The following is a 22,470-nucleotide window of genomic DNA, read 5'->3' as shown; positions in this document are numbered from 1 at the left end:
CAGGTGGAACTTTTAATTAGCTAACAGTTTATCCCCCTATAAGAGGCCAGAGCGACCTCCTCCCCCCTGTGTTAGTCAAAAAGTATAAAAGGCAATATAACAATACAAACATTACCATAAACAATGGGAGGGAGCCTTGTGCTGCTGTTTGGGCTAAGGGAAAACAGATTATCTTTATAATCTTCCATTCCCCCTACGCCAAACAGCAGCACAAGATGGGGATCTAGCAAGTAAAATCCCAACTAGGGTGGGAGATCTTGGCAAGCAGATGCCAAGACAGAATGTCCGAAGGCTATGGCCTCTGAGCTGCGCCAGTCCAATCTGCAGTGTCTGGCGAACATCAGATGAAAACTCCAGGAAGCAGCGGAACATATCTGCTCTAAGGAGAGCGAGCGTCTCTCTGACCGGGAAGTTGGTCCAATTCCGGTACTGGTAGGTCTTGAGCGCGAAGAGAGCAAGCGATGGCCTCCCTGATCCATCTTGACAGGGTGGCTTCAACACCTTTGTTACGGCCGTAGGTATTGATGAGCAGGTTCTTCGAAAGGAAGCTGTACAATCCAAATATATGCGCAGATATATGCGACCCTAGGACAAAATCCCTGGATGAACCAAAGTTGAACCCTATCAGGGAAAAAGGTAATGAATGGCTCAGGCAGCTAAAGCTTGTAATTCTCCAACCCTTTTGGCAGAGGTAATTGCCAACAAGAAGGTTACCTTGTAGGAGAGATATCTCCAGTCCACTTCTGTTAAGAGTTCAAAGGGGGGAGAACAAAGCCCCTGAAGAACCGCAGCCAAGTCCCATTGCGGGACAGGGGGCTGCATCTGAGGGCGGAGCCTAGAGGCCCCTTTAAGGAATTACTTTAATAGAGGATCTTGTTATAACCAGGTCCCTAGAAGAGCGGAAAGTGCTGAAACATGAACCTTCAGGGTAGCTGGAGTTAGCCCCTTATCCAGGTCACTCTGTAGGAACTCCAAGACCGATTCGATAGCAGAGTTATTAAGCTGCCTATCCGAGATCCTTTGGTAACTCCTGTTAGTTGAATCCGCTCTTGAATGGGCCAACGTTCTTAGAACGGCCTGGGATAATCGTCTATCTCCGTATACGATGCGGTCAACCTCCAGGCCATGAGGTTGAACCTGTCCAGGTCCTGGCAGAGCTGTCAGTTCAGAATTACCAGGTTTTGGACTTGTGGAAGCCTCCAGTAGGTCCCTTGACTCATTAGGATGAGGTGGGTAAACCATGCCCTTTTTTGGCCAGAACGGCATGATCACTATTGCCGAAGTCTGGTCCTGCCTGAGTTTCGCCAATACCTTCGGAATCATCAGAATAGGAGGAAAAACGTATGCCAGTTTGAACCTCCAAGGTATTGACAGGGCATCTACCGCCAAAGGATTGTCTTCCCGGTAGAGGGAGCAAAACCTTGTCACTTTGGCGTTGTACTGGGTGGCCATCAGGTCCACCTCGGGGAGACCCCACATCTCAGTGAGATGATGAAAGATGTCCGGATTTAGGGACCATTCGCCTGTCATCACCAGGCCTCTGCTTAGCTGATCCGCAAGGATGTTCAGCCCACCTTGAATATGAACCGCTGATAGTTGTGAAAGATTCCTCTCTACCAGGAGAATATTAGATTTGTCACCTGCAGAAGCGAGGGGGATCTGGTTCCCCCCTTGTTTGCTTATATATCGGACTGCTGTTAAGTTGTCTGTTTCACTCTCACAGCTTTCCCTTGCAGGTGGGGTGCAAACATTAGAAGCACACGGTGCACCGCAGTGAGCTCTCGCCAGTTGGACAAATGAGCCTTCTCTAAGCTGGTTCCAGGTCCCACGTACCGGGGTCTCCCCCAGAAGCACTCCCCATCTTGTGAGGGAGGCATCTGTGGTCAACAGGGTCCAGGATGTCTGGACCGTGGATTTCCCGTCTCTGAGCTGGGACCACCAAGCCAGTGATCGACGGGTTCTGATGGATAACTGGATAGGCTTCTGTAGCCCCGAAGGACTGTGGTTCCCGACTCTCAGGATCTCGCACTGTAAGGGGCGCATGTGCCATAGGGCCCACAGAACTGCCTTGATGGCTGCGGACATGAGACCTAGGACCTTCATGGCGGTCCTGATAGTAACCTTCCGGGTTGTGGATAGGTGATGAGCCGCTTAACCAATCTTCTCCTTCCAAGGAGGAGGCAGGGAGATCATCATGCTGAGAGAATCCAAGATAAACCCAGAAATTGAATCGGGGTAGATGGAACCACTACCGACTTCTGCCAGTTTATTAGCCAGCCCAGCTCATTTAGGAAAGCCACAGTGGATTCCAACTGTGTGGCAAGCACCTCCTTTGACCGGGCTTTTAGGAGCCATTCGTCTAGTTATGGGACAATAAGATCCCTTGGAGGCGCAGGGCGGCTACGACCGGGGCCACTACCTTTGTGAAGGTGTGGGGGGCCAAGGATTTGCAGAATGGGAGAGCTGTCTAGATAAAGTTGCTTGATGCCCTGGAGAGGGAGGGTCCTTACGTATTTGTCTGGCTTGAACAAGTTGAAGGACCGATGGATCTTGGATAAGCCGTGATCAGGCGGACATATGATGAGACCAAATAGCCTACCCAGCCGATCTAGATGTGCTCTCCTCAGAGAGGGAGGCATAGGTAGTCAACAGGGTCTGGCGTTAGATGGACCATGGCCACTCTCCACCAGAGAGGGATGCATCAGTGGTCAACAGGGTCCAGATAAATTGGACCGTGGACTCTACATTCAATTTCATGTTCCTCCTATGGAACGCTTATCTGGATGTTCTCTCCATCAGAGAGGGAGACATAGGTAGTCAACAGGTTCCAGCCTTAGCTGGACCGTGGACACTCTCCACCAGAGAGGGATGCATCAGTGGGCAACAGGGTCCAGGTAAACTGGACCATGAACTCTTCATCCAATTCCACTTTATTCCTATGGAACTTTTCTCTAGATTCGCTCCACTAGTGAGAGAGGGGCGTTTATAGTCAACAGGGTCCAGCGCTAGCTGGACCATGGACATCCCGTCCTTAAGATGGAACACCACCTGGATGAAAGCCAAATTTTGAGGAATAACTAAATTGGCTTGACCCAGACTGCTGAATTTTTTGTCAGCTGGATGACACCGCCTCCTCCATCCAATTCCTCATTGCCCGTATGGGAATCTCCTGTAGATGCGCTCTCTACAGGAGAGGGCTGTCTCTGTGGTCAACAGGGTCCAGACTATCTGGACATGGACATCCAGCCCTTAAAATGAAGCCCCTCCAGGCCCCACGGGTTGTGATTCCAGGCCTCAGACTTACCTTCTGCAGGCCGCATGCGCTATATGGCCCAAGGGACTGCAACTGCAGACCCTGACATAAGATCCAGTAACCTTTGGCAGTTAGGATGGAAACCCGCTGTATTACCTATAAATAATGCACTGCTGATATGATCTTTTCCCCCCTAGAGGAGGGAGATTTTCAAGCAGACAGAGTCCAGCATGAAGTTTAGAGACTTTCTCCATGTGAATGGACCATGAGAACCACAAGTACCTTATTAACTTCTTTTTTTTTTTTTTTTTTATCACAAATGCAAAGTGCAACTGGGATTGAACCCAGGATACTGTGGATTCAGGCATACAAGTCTGTAACCCTACAGCTTGAGCCACTAGGGCTTCTATTTCTAAGTAAGACCTCTTATGAAAACTGGGAGAGGGAACCTTACCAGAAATCTCATGTACTCCTTCACCCAGGAGATGACAACAATAAATGAAGGGCTCCTAGCTGGAGGACCCCGTACTGACAGCAGTGCAGACATGCATAACCTTACAACAAATTGCCTTAGAGCATCCACCATCATGTGAGCAATAAGCAAATATGCACCTAATAAGTAATGATAGTACATAGGTATATGAACCCTTCTTTTAGGTTCACAGCATATAGTCCCCGCTTAGGAATTAAATGCACATTGAAAAACCGCAAGAAATACAAAAATTTGGTTGGATCTTACCATAATGGCGGTGAATCGACTTCGATATTGTGAAGTTGACAGAGTGCCCATAGCAATAGAAATTAGTGCTTTTAGTCTCTGCAGTGAACACAGAGGGAAAGCTGAAAGAGGACACGGCTTACCTTACTGCAGGGCAGTAAATGAACTGCAGCTGAAAAAGTCAGTAACCTGCACAAGGCAGGTAAGACAAAAGACTGCAGTATAAATCTAGATCTTTCACTCAGAAAGAAGGGAAAGAGAAGAAAGGATCTAAGACACCTTATTCTAAACCATAGAGGAGGCCACAGCCTCCTCCACCTGTCCAGTCGCACAGGACAGAAAAAAACACAGGGGGGAGGAGGTCGCTCTGGCCTCTTATAGGGGGAAAAACTGTTAGCTAATTAAAAGTTCCACCTGTCCTAACAGCACACAGGGGCAGGAATACCCCATCTTGTGCTGCTGTTTGGCGTAGGGGGAACTAAAGTTCTGCCAAGCTACAATACCCTCCTGCAGGTAAGAGGGTGGATTTTCTTTCTACAAGTTAATGATTGACCACACCTTCAGCGTGTGCTTTCCTTCAAGCTCTGTTTGGTCACTTACAATGCATTCAGTGATCACTTTTTGCAACTAATGCAGCTCAAAGTACAGGATAATGTGCAAGTCTTGAAAGATCTACATGTAAGGCCTCGTTCACATCTGCACATCGGTTTCCATTCGGGGAGTTGGCTTGGGGACCCCAGAACGAAAACCAAATCCGCATAAAAAAAAGCGGTTACCTAAGGAAACTCCATACACTATAATGGGGGTCCATGTGGTTTCTGGACAATAATGTGGAGAGAAAAATGCTGCTTGCAGGACTTTTCTCTCCGTATTTTTTATGCAGAGAGGGGAATGGAATGGCCCGAACACAGATGTGAACCGGGCCTAAGATTCCAGTCTGAGAATCTTTCAAGTGACAGTCAGGTAACAATGTGACGTGCTTCAATGCTTCACTCACTTCCCATAAAGCTTTTGTTCCTCCCTCCAAACAACACTCACTGTGAATCTCCCCGGCTTCTAATGTTTGCCGTGTCTTGCCCTCCTCCCAATCCCTTTTTAACTAGTGCATTTTATTATACAGCATGGAGCAGTGAAGCCATCAAAGACAGCGACCACATATGTTATTAAGATCTGCACAACCCAAACCTGAACTAGGAATGAGGTCAGGACTTTGCTGTAGCATTAAAGCCCGACCCTGTGATTACTGCTTAAGACCATATCACTGTAAATAAAACATAAAGGCCTCTTAATAGGAAGCCCTGACCCTTGTGAGCCGCTCTTTAATAATGCATTATGTGGCAGTACATTGCACACTTGTCTGCACACAAGGGCTCAGTAATCTGACTCCCTTCTTTGTAAAGACTTTACAGCCGAGAATACCCTAACCATACATGTTACAATTTTTAGGGAGAAGGTCACAGCCTGTATGGCTGCCATATCGTGTGTATGGCAGTAAATTATGCATTACCGTGTTTTTTTTATGGACAGAAATCAGATACAATTTTGAGGATGAAAAAAAAAAAAAAAACAGGCTGTGATAGTAGATAATAGGACTGTTATATACATGCTTTAACCCCTTCCCACCTTCCAAAAGCCATATTTTAAAAAAAAATTCCATTCACAGAGCTGTAAGAGGGCTTATTTTGTGCAGGACAAGCTGTACTTGGTGGCACAATGTTCGGTACAATGTACTGGAAAGCTATAACAATATACAGAACAGGGAAGAACTAGAAAAAACTGCATTTGTGCCATTTTCCTATGGGTTTTGCTTTTACAACGTTAACTGTGTGGTAAAAATTACATGTTCCTTATATCGTTTGTATTGGCACAATCACAGCAATACCACATTTTAATACCTCGTCATGTTTTAAAACTTTTATAAAAATCCTAAATTTTTCAAAGTTATTTTAGTTGCCATATTCTGACACCATGCCTTATTAGATTTACATGTATGGACCTGTATAAGGCATTTTTATTTGCAGCACGTGAAGTAGTTTTTATTTAAGCTATTCTAGAAAACGCCTGACGTTTTTGATCACTCTTTATTCAACTCTGTTTAGGGAGGCAAAATGGCGATAAAATGGCAATTCTGCTTTTTTTTTTTTTTTTTTTTTTTTTTTAAAAAAAAATTGCCACTATGGTGTTCATCATTTGAGATAAATATTTTTACAGTTCAGGTATCTTTGAACATGGAAGTGCCATATGTGTTTATTTTATATTTTTTATTTTTTAATATTTTGAAAAATCCTTTATTTGCCCATCTAGGGGACTAGAACCTGTGATCATCAGCTTGTACCGCAGATTGCAGCCAAGCCTCGATAGTTATATTCCTATAAAAAGGCTGGGACCCCCATCGATCAGCTGTATTCTATGGGAAAATGTAACACACAGGTTGCATGAAAACATGTGCTTCCTTGAAAAATGCATGTCATGTTCAGCTTCCCTGCAATGTCACCACTGGAGAAATTAAGCATTATTATTTTTTTTTTTTTAACATTGACTGTCTGTGTAATATAGGACAGGACAAGCCCTCCAGGGTGACAGACATTTGCAACCATTCTCTACTGTGTACAAGAGGTCAGGATTCTGAATTTCCTAATTGTATATATGGAAATAGACATTCTAAACTGGACAACCCCTTTAAAAAGGTGATCAAATCCTCCTACTTCCCATGACAGCGCCAAATAAGCTGGCACAGCAGTAAAGGTCTTTCTACAGTGATCAGCAAGAACCATGTTCCTTGCTAACTAACTGAAAGGGAGTGAGGGTGCCCCATGCTGTTTTTGCATAAGGGCCTTCTGCTGTCTCGGTCTGCCTCTGACAGGGCTGTGATGCTAGAAGAACCTGTCACACCTGGAGGCACTTGTTTTTTTGGTTCTTTTGAAAGCCTGAGATAGTGCTTTCTGTCATCCATGTGTCAAAAAAATGGAAGTGAGGGAGAGCCACACTAAAAAAAAATTGCACAAGGATGTGGTCTATTGCAAGCCCTATCTTAAAAGAGAGATGTACCGGACCTCCCCAACCCTTTCAGCCAGTAGGCCCTACTTGTGCTGGAGACAAGCTTTACTATCAGTCCAGCCTGCACCTTTTCTGTAATGTAATGGGATGGGATGACACATTTGTTACAATATACAATTTGTTTAAAGAGATTCCATAACAGAGCAGACAGTCCTTAATAAATATTAACCCAAGAATGATACAGGAGTATTATCATATAGTGAACATTTTCCATTGGCAACTAAGGCTAGGTTCACACCTGCGCCTGAATTCCGTTCAGGATTTCCGTCCCCAAATCCGCTTAAAAAAAAAATCAAGACAGGGCTTTTCTCTCCACATTTTTCTTTGGAAACTGGGCAGAAACCTAATGGACCCCTTTATAGTCTATGGGGTTCACTTTTTAAGCAGATTAGGTTTCCATTCTTCCGGTCCCCAAACAGACCAGAAAAACGGAAACCCAGGCGTAGGTTTGAACCAAGTGTATGTTACCAATAACCTTTCCAACTTCTCTATCAACACACTCAGGCTAGGGTCACACAGACAGACTGTCCGCTAAAACAACTAGACTATTATTGGGTCCGCTGCTTTCTGCCATTTTTATGCTGAAGCCCTCCATGCAGGACTTTTCTCTGCAGATTTTTGTCAGATTCTGCGGTTCAGAGGTGAACCTAGTCTCAGCCATTGACAGGGGGATATAGCAGCTGTCAGACACATGGCAACCATTTCCATAGGGAATATAGGACTGGGCAGGCAAATTCAACATGGCCATCCTAGACAGGGTGTCTTGAACTATTTCCTTTAGGTTGGGATGAAAAGCAGCAAGGTGTTGGACATTTAGAATAGAAGGATGGAGACTGGAGCACTATGGCAATGAACACCAAATGTGAACTAGTAAGTACAGGTACAAGTATCAGAGGAGAGATCACTGTAAATAAAGGGTTACTGAAATTGGGGAAGTGTAATTTGGAGAGGTGTGTAAGTCAGGAGTGCAATATTTACACAGTAAACAGGATATGTAACCCAAAGCAAGTCTGACACATACAGCAAACTTATCACATGCACTAAATACAGTAAGACACAAAGGGCTATACAATAAGATATACAATATTGCAGCTGTAGTCCTTCAGCTGTGGGGTTACTACAGCTCCTAGCATGGGCTATGTCACGGCATGTTGGGAGTTGTAGTTTCCTATAAACAGCTGGAGGGTCACAGGTTGCAGGCAGCGCTGGCCATTGTTTCAGTCTCCTGAGGTATCAGTCGCACTTACCTTACTCCCACACTTGTGCTGAGCGCCTCTGGTAAGTGTGCGGGGACAGATGGAGTCACATCCCCGGTCACTGCTCTCAGCTCTTTCTGCCGCCACCAGCCCTAACCCGGTTCAAACTGTGAGCTGTGCGGGACAGGCGGGAAACCCGGAGCTGGAGCCCTGAGGACTGGAGCCGCCCAGGAACCTGCACCTGACGCCCCTCCTGCAGCCGGCCCGGGACTGCGCTCATCTGCAGACAACTACAGCACTCACCTATTCTGGAAGGGATAGCTCTGCAGGCTGGCTACAGATAAAACAAGCTAAAAATGCATGGAGTCTTCATTCACTTATTGGTACAGTCTTTTATTTTGCAGGTGAAACATTTCAAAAGTATAAAAAAAAACCAGCATAAAAAAAACATAAAACCTGCATGCAGCTTTCAGCATCTAGCCTGACCATCCGAACAGCAGATTGTGTTAGGAATTCTACCCCAGGTCCCTCTCCAGCTCTGGCCCTTTGGAGATCCCCTGGTGGAAAATAGAAGCAATGTTTCAATTTACCACCATAGCTATCCCCTAATACAATGGGTTTGATCAATGTGAGCTTCGCACCGCAGGTACTACAGATGGATCAACCCTAGATTCTGTGGTAAAATGGAGCATGGGGCAAGGGAAGCAGACTCAAGACGGGATTTGGAGCTGATTGTGAGGCGGAATCTGCCTCAAAATCAGTCCAAAATTCCATAGTGTGAACCTACCCTTGATTCACACGACTGACTTTCATCCCTGAAACTGTCCATGTGTTCACTGGATTTATGGCCTGAACAGTATTGTGGGAAAGGGATTCCTAGAATAACATAGATATACATATATATAGTTTTTTTGGTACTATTCCGTTATCGGGCCAGCAGCAGCGCATTTCAGCACCAGCTTTCGGGACAGCAGTTCAGTTCAGCAGCGGGAATTACAATGACATCCGAGGACTGCTGGCCCGATGCTTGTGCCCAGTAGCCAGTACATCAATGACCCCCCCTCCATCTCCTCCTCCTTCCAGTGCTGCCCCCCAGCTCTCCTTACATCTACCCCGTACCCTCTCCCCGCCACATGACTAAGCCGATGCTGGCCCGATGATAGAGGCCGTGCTTGTGTGTAGTAGGCAGTACATCGATCGATGCCCTCATCCTCCTCTTCCTTCCAGTGCTGCCCCCCAGCTCTTCTTACATCTGCCCCGTACCCTCTCCCTGTAATAGGCCTCACCGTAAATCTTGAGCAATGAATGCTACTAGATAGCCGCCGGACGCTGCAGAAAGTTTGTCCCTCCGGCTCGCTGTAGCTCACCGTTCCTATAGTCGGCGTGTTTCTTGTCAGGGCCTGGATTGAGCCCCGGTGTCTTTCCTTTCGGTCTCGGTACTAGCGCTGAGGTGAGGCCTAGTCGTGTGGCGGGGAGAGGGTACGGGGAAGATGTAAGGAGAGCTGGGGGGCAGCACTGGCAGGAGGAGAAGGATGGGGGAGGGGGGTCATCGATGTACTGGTTACTGGGCACAAGCATCGGGCCAGCAGTCCTCGGATGTCATTGTAATTCCCGCTGCTGAACTGCTGTCCCGAAAGCTGCTGCTGAACTGCGCTGCTGCTGGCCCGATAACGGAATAGTACCGTTTTTTTTATGTAGCTTGTGAGCCCCATATAGGGATCACAATGTACATTTTTATCCTATCTTTATAGAATGGGAGGAAATCCACTCAAACACGGTGAGAACATACAAACTCCTTGCAGATGTCGTTCCTGGCAGGATTCGAATCCAGGACTCCAGTGCTGCAAAGCTGCAGTGCTAACCACTGAGCCACTGTGTTGCCCCACATAACAGATATATCTATGATGCTAGGAATCCCTGACTCCCAGTGACATACTGACTTGTACTGTAATCGGTACAGGACAGTATGTCGCTGGGAGGCGTTCACAGATAGCTATAGCCCCAGGAGCTTGTCTCCCAGCTTTCCACAAATCTTGAATTGTTCAAAATTCAGGATGACCAGTGCTTCACGTTATAACAATCCCTTTGAAATGATAAGCTGTAATTTACAGAGATACGTGGTAAGAAGTGGGCAGAGTCCATGAAGAAGTTGTGGGATAATAACTATTATATGCCAAGTACACCTGCACGTCACACATACTGACATTACAATAGATATGCTCCGCAAACGCTCTATACATGTGCCAGACAACTAACATTCCCACATGACCCAACAGGTGTTGGCAGCTGACCATAAATCTCACAGACTGAATAACTAAAAGATAAAGGAGAACTTACAGTAAGATTGGATATGTAATAAAGATTAGAGCCTTGAGTCTAACATCTTATATACTCTGTGATCATTGCAGGAAGATGTTGCAGGTTTGCTACCATCCATGTGCCGACAGCGCTTTTCATCAAACTAAAAATGCTACCATCTGTGTTCACCAATCAATGACAGCTGTATTATTGATGGCTGCCATGTGCAACACAGTACTTCCTATACATCTTCTGCAGCTTCTGTGTGATCAACCGGACATGGTCATTATAGTGGGACAGTAAGCTATTTGCAGTAGTTGTACCCAGAATGAAGGTATTTGATATGTGTCTGATCGGTGGGGGTCTGACTGCTTCCATCATGAGATTGGGTCTACAGTCCTCTGAATATAGTGGCAGTCGCACATGCACAGTAATGCTCCATTAATCTCTGAGGCTCGGTTCACATCTGTGTTTCGACCATTCCGTTCCCCTATCTGCATGTAATAGGTGGAGAGAAAAGTCCTGCAAGCAGCACTTTTCTCTCCGCATTTTTCATGCGATAACCAAATGGAAACCACACGATCTCATTATAGTCTATAGGGTTTGCTGGTTTCCTAAGGTAACCAGTTTTTTCATGTGGATAAGTTTCCATTCGGGGAGTCCCTAAGCAGACACACCGAACGGAAACTCAAACGTAGATGTGAACCAGGCCTGAGATCCACTGTAAGGATGAGATTGTAATCTGTTATACAAACCAGATAATGCCGCCTAATTTGGCTTTCTGAATATGGACTAAACTTGCATTGAAACATCTTTCACCTTAGCGTCTCTAAAAACTTACTTATTTGACTTGTCTGAATGTTCATGAAGTATCTATCATAGTCCACAGACATCTCTGGAGCTGCTTATTTTGAGAAACATGGGGCACATACACTGATCTCAATCTATGCTTCACTGACATCAGAGGTCTCACGTAACTGTGGTATATAAAGTGTGATTCACGGGCTAGAAACTGCAGCAAATCTGCACAGTCTTTTTTTCTGATGTAACCATAGATGTGTCAGGCAGTTAAAGGGATCCTATCATTAAAACACTATTTTTTCTGGTTCACACGTAGGAATAGCCTTAAGAAAGGCTATTCTTCTCCTACCTTTAGATGTCTTCTCCGCGCCGCCATTCCGTAGAAATCCCTGTTTTCATCGGTATGCAAATGAGTTATCTCACAGCACTGGGGGCATCCCCAATGTTACGAAAGAACTCTCCAGCAACGCATCCATCTTCTTCAGGAACGTCCTATTCTTCCGGCGCAGGCGGTCAAACCTGTAGGCCTCGGGCAGAGCTGACTGCGCATGCCCAGGGCCAGAAGAAAAACAGTAAGTAAGCGGCCATTTTCTTGTGGCGTGTGGGCATGCGCAGTCGGCTCTGCCCAAGGCCTACAAGTTTGACTGCCTGCGCCGGAAGAAGACGCGTGAAGAGATCTCTGGAAGTATATGCCTACAGTGTCCATATTAGGACATCCTCAGATATCAGAGTCAAACATCAGATTAATGCTAGTTTACAGCTCTGATACCTGACTACAGACAACTGACTCCTGATACCTGTCTACTGATACCTGACTCCTAAAACCTGACTACTGACTCCTGACTACATACTACTGGTATGTCTCAAACTTGCCTTTACATTATCCTGGGTTTTTTTAGTATTTGCAATTTTTTCATGTTGTCATTATAGTGCTTAATGCCCATTTATTTTTGATGCACTTATTTATGGTACATTTAGAAATATGTTTCTATTCCCCTTGCATGTATACTTTTTGTTATATTATGCTACCACCTGTCATAGCGCCACCACCTCCTTGGAGTTGATTTGGTGTATTACGGACATAATTGCCTTTTCCCCCTTTGTATTATGTTAATTGTGTGTATTTTTAATTTATTTGTTAATAAAATATTTACATTTTTATGCACTTGTTGATGTGGATGTTTATTTTTTTCATTTACTTTTATAGCGCTGACATATTCAGCAATGTTTTACAGACATTGTCAGTGAATGTCCCACATAGGTTCACAATCTAAACTCCCTATCTGCATGTCTTTTGAGAGTAGGAGGAAACCGTAAGAAGGCCATGCAAACACAGGGAGAACAAACCAACTCCATGCACATGTTGTCTTTTGGTCAGATTTGAAACTAGTACTCCGCTAATCACTGAGCCACCGTGCTGCCCATACTGTTTATACAGTGGGTACAGAAAGTATTCAGACCCCTTTACATTTTTAATTTTTCTTTGTTTCATTGCAGCCATTTGCTAAAATCAAAAACGTTCACTTTATTTCTCATTAATGTACACTCAGTGCCCCATCTAGACAGAACCCCCCCCCCCAGAAACGTAGATATTTTTGCAAATTTATTAAAAAAAAAGAAAAACTGAAATATCACATGGTCATAAGTATTCAGACCATTTTCTCAGTATTGAGTATTTGCCCCTTTGATCTAGTACAGCAAATGAATCTTCTTGGAAATGATGCAACAAGTTTTCCCACATCTGGATTTGGGGATCCTTTGCCATTTTTCCTTGCAGATCCTCTCCAGTTCCATCAGGTTGGATGGTGAATGTTGGTGGACATCCATTTTCAGGTCTCTCCAGAGATGTTCACTTGGATTTATTTATTATGCTTACTTATATAGCGCCATCATATTCCGCACCGCTTTACAGATATTGTCAGTCATTGTCCCATATAGGGCTCACAATCTACATTCCCTATCAGTATGTTTTTTTTTTTTGTTGTGTGGGAGGAAACCAACGCAAACACGGGGAGAACATACAAACTCCTTGCAGATGTTGGCAGGATTTGAACCTAGGACTCCAGTGCTGCAAGGATGCAGTGCTAACCACTGAGCCACCGTGCTGCCCCAATTTAGGTCAGGGCTCTGGCTGGGCCAGTCAAGAATGGTCACAGAGTTGTTCCGAAGCCACTCCTTTCACAGAAACTGGTGAGCAAGGTGCAGAATGGGGATGTGACGCATCTTTCATGGAAGAAAAGGTTGTGTTGCTCCAAAGATATGCCATAATATCACCTATCTACGCCAGAAAACTGTTGGAGATGAGTTGATAAATCCTCCTCCACATTAAGTTTCTATTGATATATATGAATAGATATAGATATATATCTGACTCATAAGTAGATACATATGGACAGATAAATAGTACATAGCAGCAGGTATGTCAATGTATTTATAACAACTTTCTGCGTTTGGACTGTATGCTATATGTATGAAACCCCTATGAAACTTTTCCTGACATGATTGAATGTGTAGGAAAAATGGATGGAGATTAAGGTGAAGTCCAACCTGGTATTGTTTAAAGTTACCCTCTTTAACAGCGATAACTGTCTTGTATTCCTTGTACTAAACCTACAGTATATAATAGACATAAATCTCACTATTGCTCATACAAACTATTTGCAATTATTCATGCCATTGGTTGTGAGATACGTAAAGGATATGGTGCAGGCTATGAATCTATCTGGTGTATAAATCATGTCTCAGGTCCAGCCTGTCCTTTCTGTTTGATGCAAATAAATGATGTAAGAACTAAAGCTTTCCTATAATGTCTGTGTGATTTTATTCAAACCATTGTCTCTTTTTAGGAGAGCATCAAACTTCTCTTTCAGATAGCGGTGACAGTATAAATATTAAATATATACTGATTCATGTCCAAATAAAAAAAAATCTTCAAATTTGTAAATCCACTTCCAGATCTTGCAGCTATCTTTCTTGGCTGGCAATAAGACAGCCCACATTATTTGTCTGTACAAAGTCTGCCAGGGACACTAATCTGAAGATTTACCTCCCACCACAGCCCTCTACCAATAACAGGGCTGGCTCCCATCATTAACACAACAATGGGCTTTGAATGACAGCAAGCTGTTGCTGAAGTAGACATGGCCGGATGTTAATGGTTAACCACAAAGTTTAATAAATAGGGTCTACAACATTCAGATTTTTTGGGATTTCACACTGTGTATTTTCAGAAACCTGCTCTATACTTAAGTCAAAATAGTGCAACTTGAGAAAACAGTACCATACTAGATACATCCAGTCTTATCTATGAGCACTATGTATCATGGTGTATTTAGTCACAGCTTGTAATACGGTATGTCCTCCATTGTTAAATAATATCTGGTATATATGTGTTTGGTATCGGATATTTTATCCGCGAAGCTCAAACTTTTCAGAAGAACTCTAAATTCAGCTGTTATTGAAGCGATAAATGAAACAGTGAAACTTAAACCTGTAACACTGTGTAACCAGCGAGCATCTTGAGTTTCCACATCTGATGTGGATCCACCAGCTCAAGCGGATGCCATAGAAACAGACAGCTTTTATCAATGGACTCAGCGGGGTCACTTCTAGCCTTGCAGCCATGTGGCAATTTGAGCAGAAACTTTATCTGAAAGTAATTGTGAAGGAGAAGCTTGTGAGGAGCAGAAAGAAACTATAGAACAATGAGGGAGATACTGGCTCACTATAGAAAGAAGCAGGAAGAAATCTGGACGTTGGAATCACAATTGTCTTCTAGAAAGTCTTCTTATCCTGCATTGTGCCAAATTTGGAGCGTAATAGAAGTTCTAGAAATATTTCATATATATCATGGTTATTTTCCAGTTTTAAAGCATTTTTCCAGGTTCTGTGCCATAGTCTAAGATTGACAGTAATATTCTACCTTTCTGCCTGGAAGAAGCCATCTGTCAGAGAACACGTCTGCCAGGCAGATGTCCTCCTACCGTGTAGATGTCTGGCATAGATACACTTGTAAAGTAGCTGATGAACCGCTCACATGTCTTGCTAATATTGGGAAACAGAGCAAGATGGCACTTTGGCAGGCACAGTTATGGAGTCATTGTAAGTTAGGATGAATTTACACATGCCATAAATTTTACACCGCTGATCAAATGCAGGGTGTTAGATGTTATGTATTGTTCATGTTGTAAAAATGGTACTGTACCAGTCAGTGACCACTACTAAAATTCTCTTGGCCCTCTAGGGTGGCAAATACAAACTTACCTCTTTCTCAAGGAAATAAAACAAACAACAGCACCAAGCTGCTCATAGTATAATGCTGTCAAACAATAGAGCCAATAAATTAGCTAGGCAGAGCTCTCATCTTAGTGAGTGCTGAGGAATTCACAACTACTATAACAGCAGTAGAACAAATTAACAGAGGGTTCCTCTCTGGGTGGTATCAGCTGCAGGATCCATGCCACCACTAGGTGTCTGTAGATCAGCCAGAAGGACCAAGATGGGAACTCCAAGAATCGCCACAAAAAGGATCGCGCTTCACCCAGGGTTAATAAGCAGGATATCTTCTTTACTATAGTCATAGCCTGTACCTATGTCCTTGTACACTTGATAAAGGGGTCCTGCAACCCGAAACGCGTTGTGTGTGATTTGACTATAATAAAGAAGATATCCTGGTTTATTAACACTGGGTGGCACAATCTTTTTTGTGGTAATCCTTGAAGATCCCATCTTGGTCCTTCCGATTCAAATTTACCTCTTTGGCTGTGAAAGTTAGAACTATGGTATACTGTGAGGAATGCAGTTGCTGGAAATGTTATTGGGGCATTATAGCACAGCTCCCAATATAAGTTTGACTCCCCAAAAGTTGATCACTGAAGGGATTACAAAATAGAAGATCACATCTCTATAGATAAGATCACTAACCCATCATTGGTTCCACTACTAAAAAGAAGTGGTACTCATCTACTTCCCCTCCCTGCATAGAGCATGGCTAGGAATTCTTCCATAGACCTCAATGAGTTGGCTCCAGTCTATTACTACCTATGGCCATGAGACTGCTGTAAAGCATATTACTAAATGCCTTTAACCAAGCAAAGGAGAAAAACGTAGGTAAGTTGGCTGCCCCATAAACATGTACAGAAAATAGAATACACAAATCTACAATTAGAGAATAAAAACAGATTAGAAAAAGCTGATATATTTTATTATCTTCTTTTTAAAAATGTAAAACAAATTGGTGAATCGTTCCATTTAAGGCTGAGGTCCCACGTTGCAGAAACACAGCTTTTTTTGTTGCAGATTTTGTTGTGGTTTTTTTTGAGCCAAAGTCAGGAGTGGATTGAGCAGAAGGCATAAAGATAAGTCCTATCTATATATTTCCCATTCCTATTGTAGCTATTCTTGGCTTTGGCTCAAAAAACCACAACAAAATCTGCAACAAAAAAGCTTTGTTTCCGCAACGTTTTAGGCTAAAGCCCCATGTTGTGGTAATGCAGCTTTTTTTGTTGCAGATTTTGTTGCGTTTTTTGAGACAAAGCTAGGAGTGGATTGGGCAAAAGGTAGAAGGGTAGGAATATAAGGAGCTCCCTATTTATTTTCTATTCCATTTGTAGCCATTCTTGACTTTGGTAAAAAAAAAAAAAAAAGTAACAAAATCTGCAACAAAAAAAGCTGCATTTCCGCAACGTGAGGCCTCAGCCTGAGATACCTTTTTTCACCTTGTCTGCACACAGGGCCTGGTTTAAGCAAAGGGGCAAAGCCATAAAATAGCTCCAAAACGGCATCAACGTTTTTGGGGTGATGGTTGGTGAATTTGTGATAAATCTGGCAGGCTGTGGTTTTCTAAACAATTACAATAGGACTGCCATTATTTAGTGATATTTTCATTGCTTGATATGTACCAGAAGTGCTCCCTCACTCCACAGACACAGCAAAGCAAAGTCAGCCTAGTTTCAGTCTCTGTTGGATTCTGTCTAAAATTGGCGAAGAGAAAGTTCTGCACAGGGTCCACGGGTAGCCACTTTTTTAGTGGACAGGCTCTTTGTCTTTCAGGTCTCTATGCAGACCAATAACAACGGAGAGACAGACTGTAGTGTGAAACTAATGTAAGAGATAGTCTCATTGGATACACCAAGAGGCCCCATTAAGTACACAGGCATTTCCTTCTCATTGTACTCTTAGGGCATATCCGGCTGGGTTCACATCTGCGTTAGGCCTCTCCATGTGAAATCAGTATTTGAAACTGTCTCAAAGTCCTCAAAAGCTGATTTTGAACAGTTAATTTTAAAACCCTTTGATTTCTATGGGTTGTAAAAACTATCCACAGGTATGCGTTTAGAGCATTTCTGTCTGGTATCCACTCTTTTGGGTGGAGAAAAAAGTCGGACTTGCAGGACTTTTTCTCATAGGCTTGCACTACAACTCGGCATTCCATTGCGGTTTTCTGCCACTTATTAGGCCCAGATGAATGGTGAGTCTCGAGCTTTGGCATCTGCTTCAAGATTTAGCAGGACGCTTAATCTTTTGATAATGGTAGGCAGAAACTGAATGGATTCTGCCCCCAAATCAGGGTTAAAATCCTACATGTGAACAGTCGTTTAGGAGACACCCCGATGCCAAGGATGGTGGCAATATGGCAATCAATGTGGATAACACCGTACTTCTACTCTGACTGACATGCCACTCTACTGTTAGACTCTCATAGCGCCACTGTCCAGATACCATTACCCTGCAGGTCGCCTAGAGTCTTCCACCAACAGAGGAAGTACATTTGACACTTGACTTTGCATCATGGTTTCCTTCTTCATTGTAGCAGATGTTATAGTACAACAGATCTTCACAAGGTTAACACTTAGTGAGGAGCAATAGCAACTATGCAAGTCTCCAGGCTGTGGTGTTGAATGACATGTCTCTGCTGTCATGGAGGATGTGCCACCCATCACTGAAGGAACCAGACTCAGTGATGACTAAGTGTACACTGTAAGGTGCCTGGTTCAGCGATTGTCTGACATCCTGATGGCCGTTTCCCTCTCTCCTCAAGCTCTTCAGACTGCTCTTCTAGCTCTGTTCAAGTACATCAAAATACTTCTCCCATGGAGCAAAGCATGGGGTAAACTTTGTTCCATCTCTAAGGAATCATCGCATAACACAGCTTCTAGAAAGTTCCTGAACAATGACTGTGCAATGACCCGCACCAAAGCAACACATGCATGTATAGAACATATCATACAACATAGTGCAAGTACATCACAATGCATGATACAAAACCAATGACCTATACTATGGCAAGTTGTGTCACTCTAAGGCTGATTTCACACAGGGTTTTTGGTCAGGATTTTGAGGCGGAATCCGCCTCAAAATCCTGACCAAAAAAATGTCTCACATTGAAACTGGTTCAATGGCTCCAATGGTAGCTGGTCATTTCTTTTTTCCGCAAGCGGTTTGTTCTGGCTCCTAGAATAAAGAAGCGACATGCTCATGCTTCAGGTGGATGTCGCGGCTGGTTCAGCCGAAGCCGTCCGCCTGAAGACACTCCCTCCTGACTAGGCCCATTCATTTGGGCTTAATCCGGAGTGGAGCGCCGCGACTGTTTTTTTTGGTCCGGAATCTGAGGTGGCCTCTGCGTAAAATTCAAGACTAAAAAACCCTGTCAGCCTAAATAACTTCAATCTCAGGTGGAGTCAAGAAAAGGATTTAACGCTTCCCGATGCAGTTAATTGTTCATAGCAGTCATGTTTGGCTGTTCATTATCTCGACTTCTTTTTAAGGCTAAGGCCCACGCATCATGGTTTTTCCTGCAGCGCTTTTCACAGAAGAGTTTTCCCCTGTGGACTTTCTATTTCAATTATACCTATAGAGAAATCGACAGTTTCCTTAGGTATACCGTATTTTACGGACTATAAGACGCACTGGACTATAAGGCACATTGCCCATGAGCGCCTTATAGTCCGTCTTGGTTCATATATAAGGCGCACCGGACTATAAGGTGCAGTCCGGTGCGCATTATATGTTATTGAAAGCGGCGGCAGGCAGACTTTGCCAGCGGCCGCTTAACCCCCCGCGTGCCAGCCGCTTCTATTGGAAGCGCTCGGCAGGCGAGGAGGGGCTCTATCAGCAAAATCATGCTGATAGAGCCCAACCGTAAAAGTTATATTAAACTACCCCCCCGTTTTAAAATAAAACCCTGAAACAGAATGTGAAACTTACCGAGCGGTGCAGGGTGGGCGGGCATTCAGGCCTCCTCTTCCTCCGATGTTCCGTCCTCCTCCTCCGGCGCTCGCTAACTGATATTGGCCTGGGCGCATGCGCAGTAGCCGTAGTAGAAGCATTATGATATTGCGCATGCGCCCAGGCCATTATCAGTTCGCGAGCGCCGGAGGAAGTGGTCAGGACATCGGAGGAAGAGGAGGCCTGAATGCCCGCCCGCCCTGCACCGCTCGGTAAGTTTCACGTTCTGTTTCAGGGTTCTGTTTCACGCCGGCGTGACACCAGGGCTGCCGGACACTTCCCATTCATTTCTATGGGAGCCGGCATGCGAGCGCTCCCCATAGAAATGAATGGACTGCTTTTTTCCATTCATTTCTATGGGGAGCGCTCGCATGCCGGCTCCCATAGAAATGAATAGGAAGTGTCCGGCAGCCCTGCTGTAACGCCGGCGTGTACGGCTGTGATACACGCCGGCATTCCGTAGTGTGAATTCACCCTTATGGTGCCTTTTATGTATGTATGGAAGCGGCATGCAGACTTTGCCGCCGCTTCCATCCATATATAAGGCGCACCGGACTATAAGCCGCACTTACGATTTCTGAGGAAATCGTAGGTTTTTATGTGCGCCTTATAGTCCGGAAAATACGGTAATTAATATGCTGTGATTTCCAAAAACACAACGGTTTTGGAAACAGCAGTATTTCTGCTCCGGTATTTTTCTACAAGGTGTTGATGGAATTCGCTAGAATCCCATCCACTTTGCAGGAACTGTAAAATGCTGCGTTTTTTTATTTCAGTGTTTCCACAGTGACCAAACCGCCGGGGCTTACACCACATAGGGCTTCAGTCTAAGGGACTGCACGAAGACATATTTTCCCAAGACTCCTATATTTCTTCAGTTTCCAGTGGAGGCATACCAAGAAAAAGTGTGGCCTGTCCTATGGGGCACTGTAATACAGTATTCCCCCACACACACACCTTGATGCAATTCTGAGAGTCCTCCTGTAATTTATGGAAAGCGCACCAGACAGTGGCATCATCTTCTTGTGTCCAGCTGTAATTACAGAACCTTTTGTTCTTAGTCTCATTTCCCCCATAGATTGTAAGCCCTCGCGGGCAGGGCGTCATTGTTAGTATATCTACCTGTATATTTTGTGTATTGTATGTAAACCCCCAAATGTGAAGCACCATGGAATTAATGGTGCTATATAAATAAACAATAATAATAATAATAATTAATAATATAAAGATTCATGTAAGGTTCTTATTTTGGTAGGCCAGTACATTGATGGGACTAAGCAATGATGGACGATATAACACAACTTGTATTAGCCTTTACACAGATATTTAAAATGGTTGGCCCCTTTCAGACCAATATTAAGAAGCGAATCTTATTGTTTACTAAAAAGTTGTACAGTTTTCCAATATACTACTGGAAGTGGACAATCCTTTAATGATAATTTCTTTCTTAATTTCTTTCTTTTGTTGTGATCGCTGTCCTGTTCATCCAATCACATTACTGTCTAAAAGTATTTTACCAAAATGTTGTAAATATGAACTATATGGTGTAACATGGATTAGGTCGTCTCTTCAGATAGACAAGTATTTTTCGCACCACAATAAGAGTCCAGTTCAGCCAAATATGGTGCAACTGGTCTCAACCAGTTTTATTAGGGCTTCCAGGCAAACAAAACCATAGCAATACAAAATACTGTAAAATCCTAACTGTCTGGCCACTACCTTCAACAAAAGGTTCCTAACTGCAGAGTGCTGGGCCTACTGCTCCCTAAACACAATACAGCAGTATTACTCACAATTAGTTACCCAGGAGCAGAGTAGCCATATACCTGAGTGCTGTCTGCCATTATATACACACACACTTCAGGAAACAAGGAATTAACCCCATTCATCCCAAAGTGGCTAAATGGAGTAGAGGCTTTAACCAGAGTTTTGGTAAAAACCTTCTGAAAGGAACACAGCTTTCCTACTACAAGCTTTCCCAGCTGCTTTTAGAAGGTATATGATAGGAACGTTGGAGAAATGTACACTCCTACTACTTTTCCCTTGTCGCAATGGCCAAAATTATTAGGATCCCTGTAAGGTTAGGCACTGATGTTGGATGAAGGGGCCTGGCTTGAAATCTCTGCTCTATCTCACCTTCAACTGTATTTCATAGGGTTGAAGGCAGGTCTCTTTGGGCTAGTCAGGTTCTCCCATACTAAAATCATCCAACCATGCCTTTATGGACTTTTGTTTGCACAGTCATGCTGGAACAGAAAAGGGTTTTCCCAAACTGTTTCCCACAAACCTGAAAGCATATAATTGTCCAAAATGCCTTGGTATGCTGAAGAATTAAGATTTTCCTTCACTGGAACTAAAATACCCCTGGCACTTTGAGAAGCGTGATTCATCACTTTGTCTCCACTACTACAGTCAGCATGCTTTACACCACTCCATCCAATGCCTGGCATGTTTGTATGCTGCTGCTTAACCATAGAAAACCATGCTCTGAAGCTTCCGGCATAGTTTTTGCTGTTAATGACAGACTGCATGGCTATGTGCTGGATTTTATGTACATGTGGCAATGGGACTAAAACATTTTTTCAATTATTAAGTGATGTGGCCAATACTTTGCTCCATATGGTGTATACCACTATTACATTCAAATAGCTAGATAGATAAACATAAAAATATATATATATATATACAGCATGACTACACTACCCAGGATGCATATCTTCGCTCACCACTACATCAGATTGCTAGAACAACACTGTACTTCTTATCATCTGCCTGGAGGAAATTGCTGCTCTAATCTATATTTACATTCAGGTGAGGAATTAAGCAATGTTCTCCAGCATCAAACCAGCTATTAACTCTTGCTTGTCTTTCATTAACATTTTCAGAGGGTGATTGATCTCATACCAATCTGCAAAATCTTG

The 22,470-nt window shown here is 43.8% G+C and overlaps 1 protein-coding gene across 1 annotated transcript in view; it reads right to left on the bottom strand.

Moving 5' to 3' along the window:
• Positions 1 to 8,396, bottom strand: part of PLCH1 (phospholipase C eta 1) — a 209,383-nt gene extending 200,987 nt beyond the window's left edge. Inside the window, exon 1 of the mRNA XM_075268765.1 lies at positions 8,276 to 8,396. The gene's annotated coding sequence lies outside the window, so the exon portion shown is untranslated. The remainder of the gene's footprint in view (positions 1 to 8,275) is intronic.
• Between the last annotated feature and the right edge of the window lie 14,074 nt (positions 8,397 to 22,470).

The sequence above is a fragment of the Leptodactylus fuscus genome, chromosome 3 (genome assembly GCF_031893055.1).
Source record: "Leptodactylus fuscus isolate aLepFus1 chromosome 3, aLepFus1.hap2, whole genome shotgun sequence".
NCBI classification, from domain to species: domain Eukaryota; kingdom Metazoa; phylum Chordata; class Amphibia; order Anura; family Leptodactylidae; genus Leptodactylus; species Leptodactylus fuscus.
The sequence above is the reverse complement of the archived record's forward strand: the minus strand, read 5'-3'. Positions and strand labels throughout refer to the sequence as shown.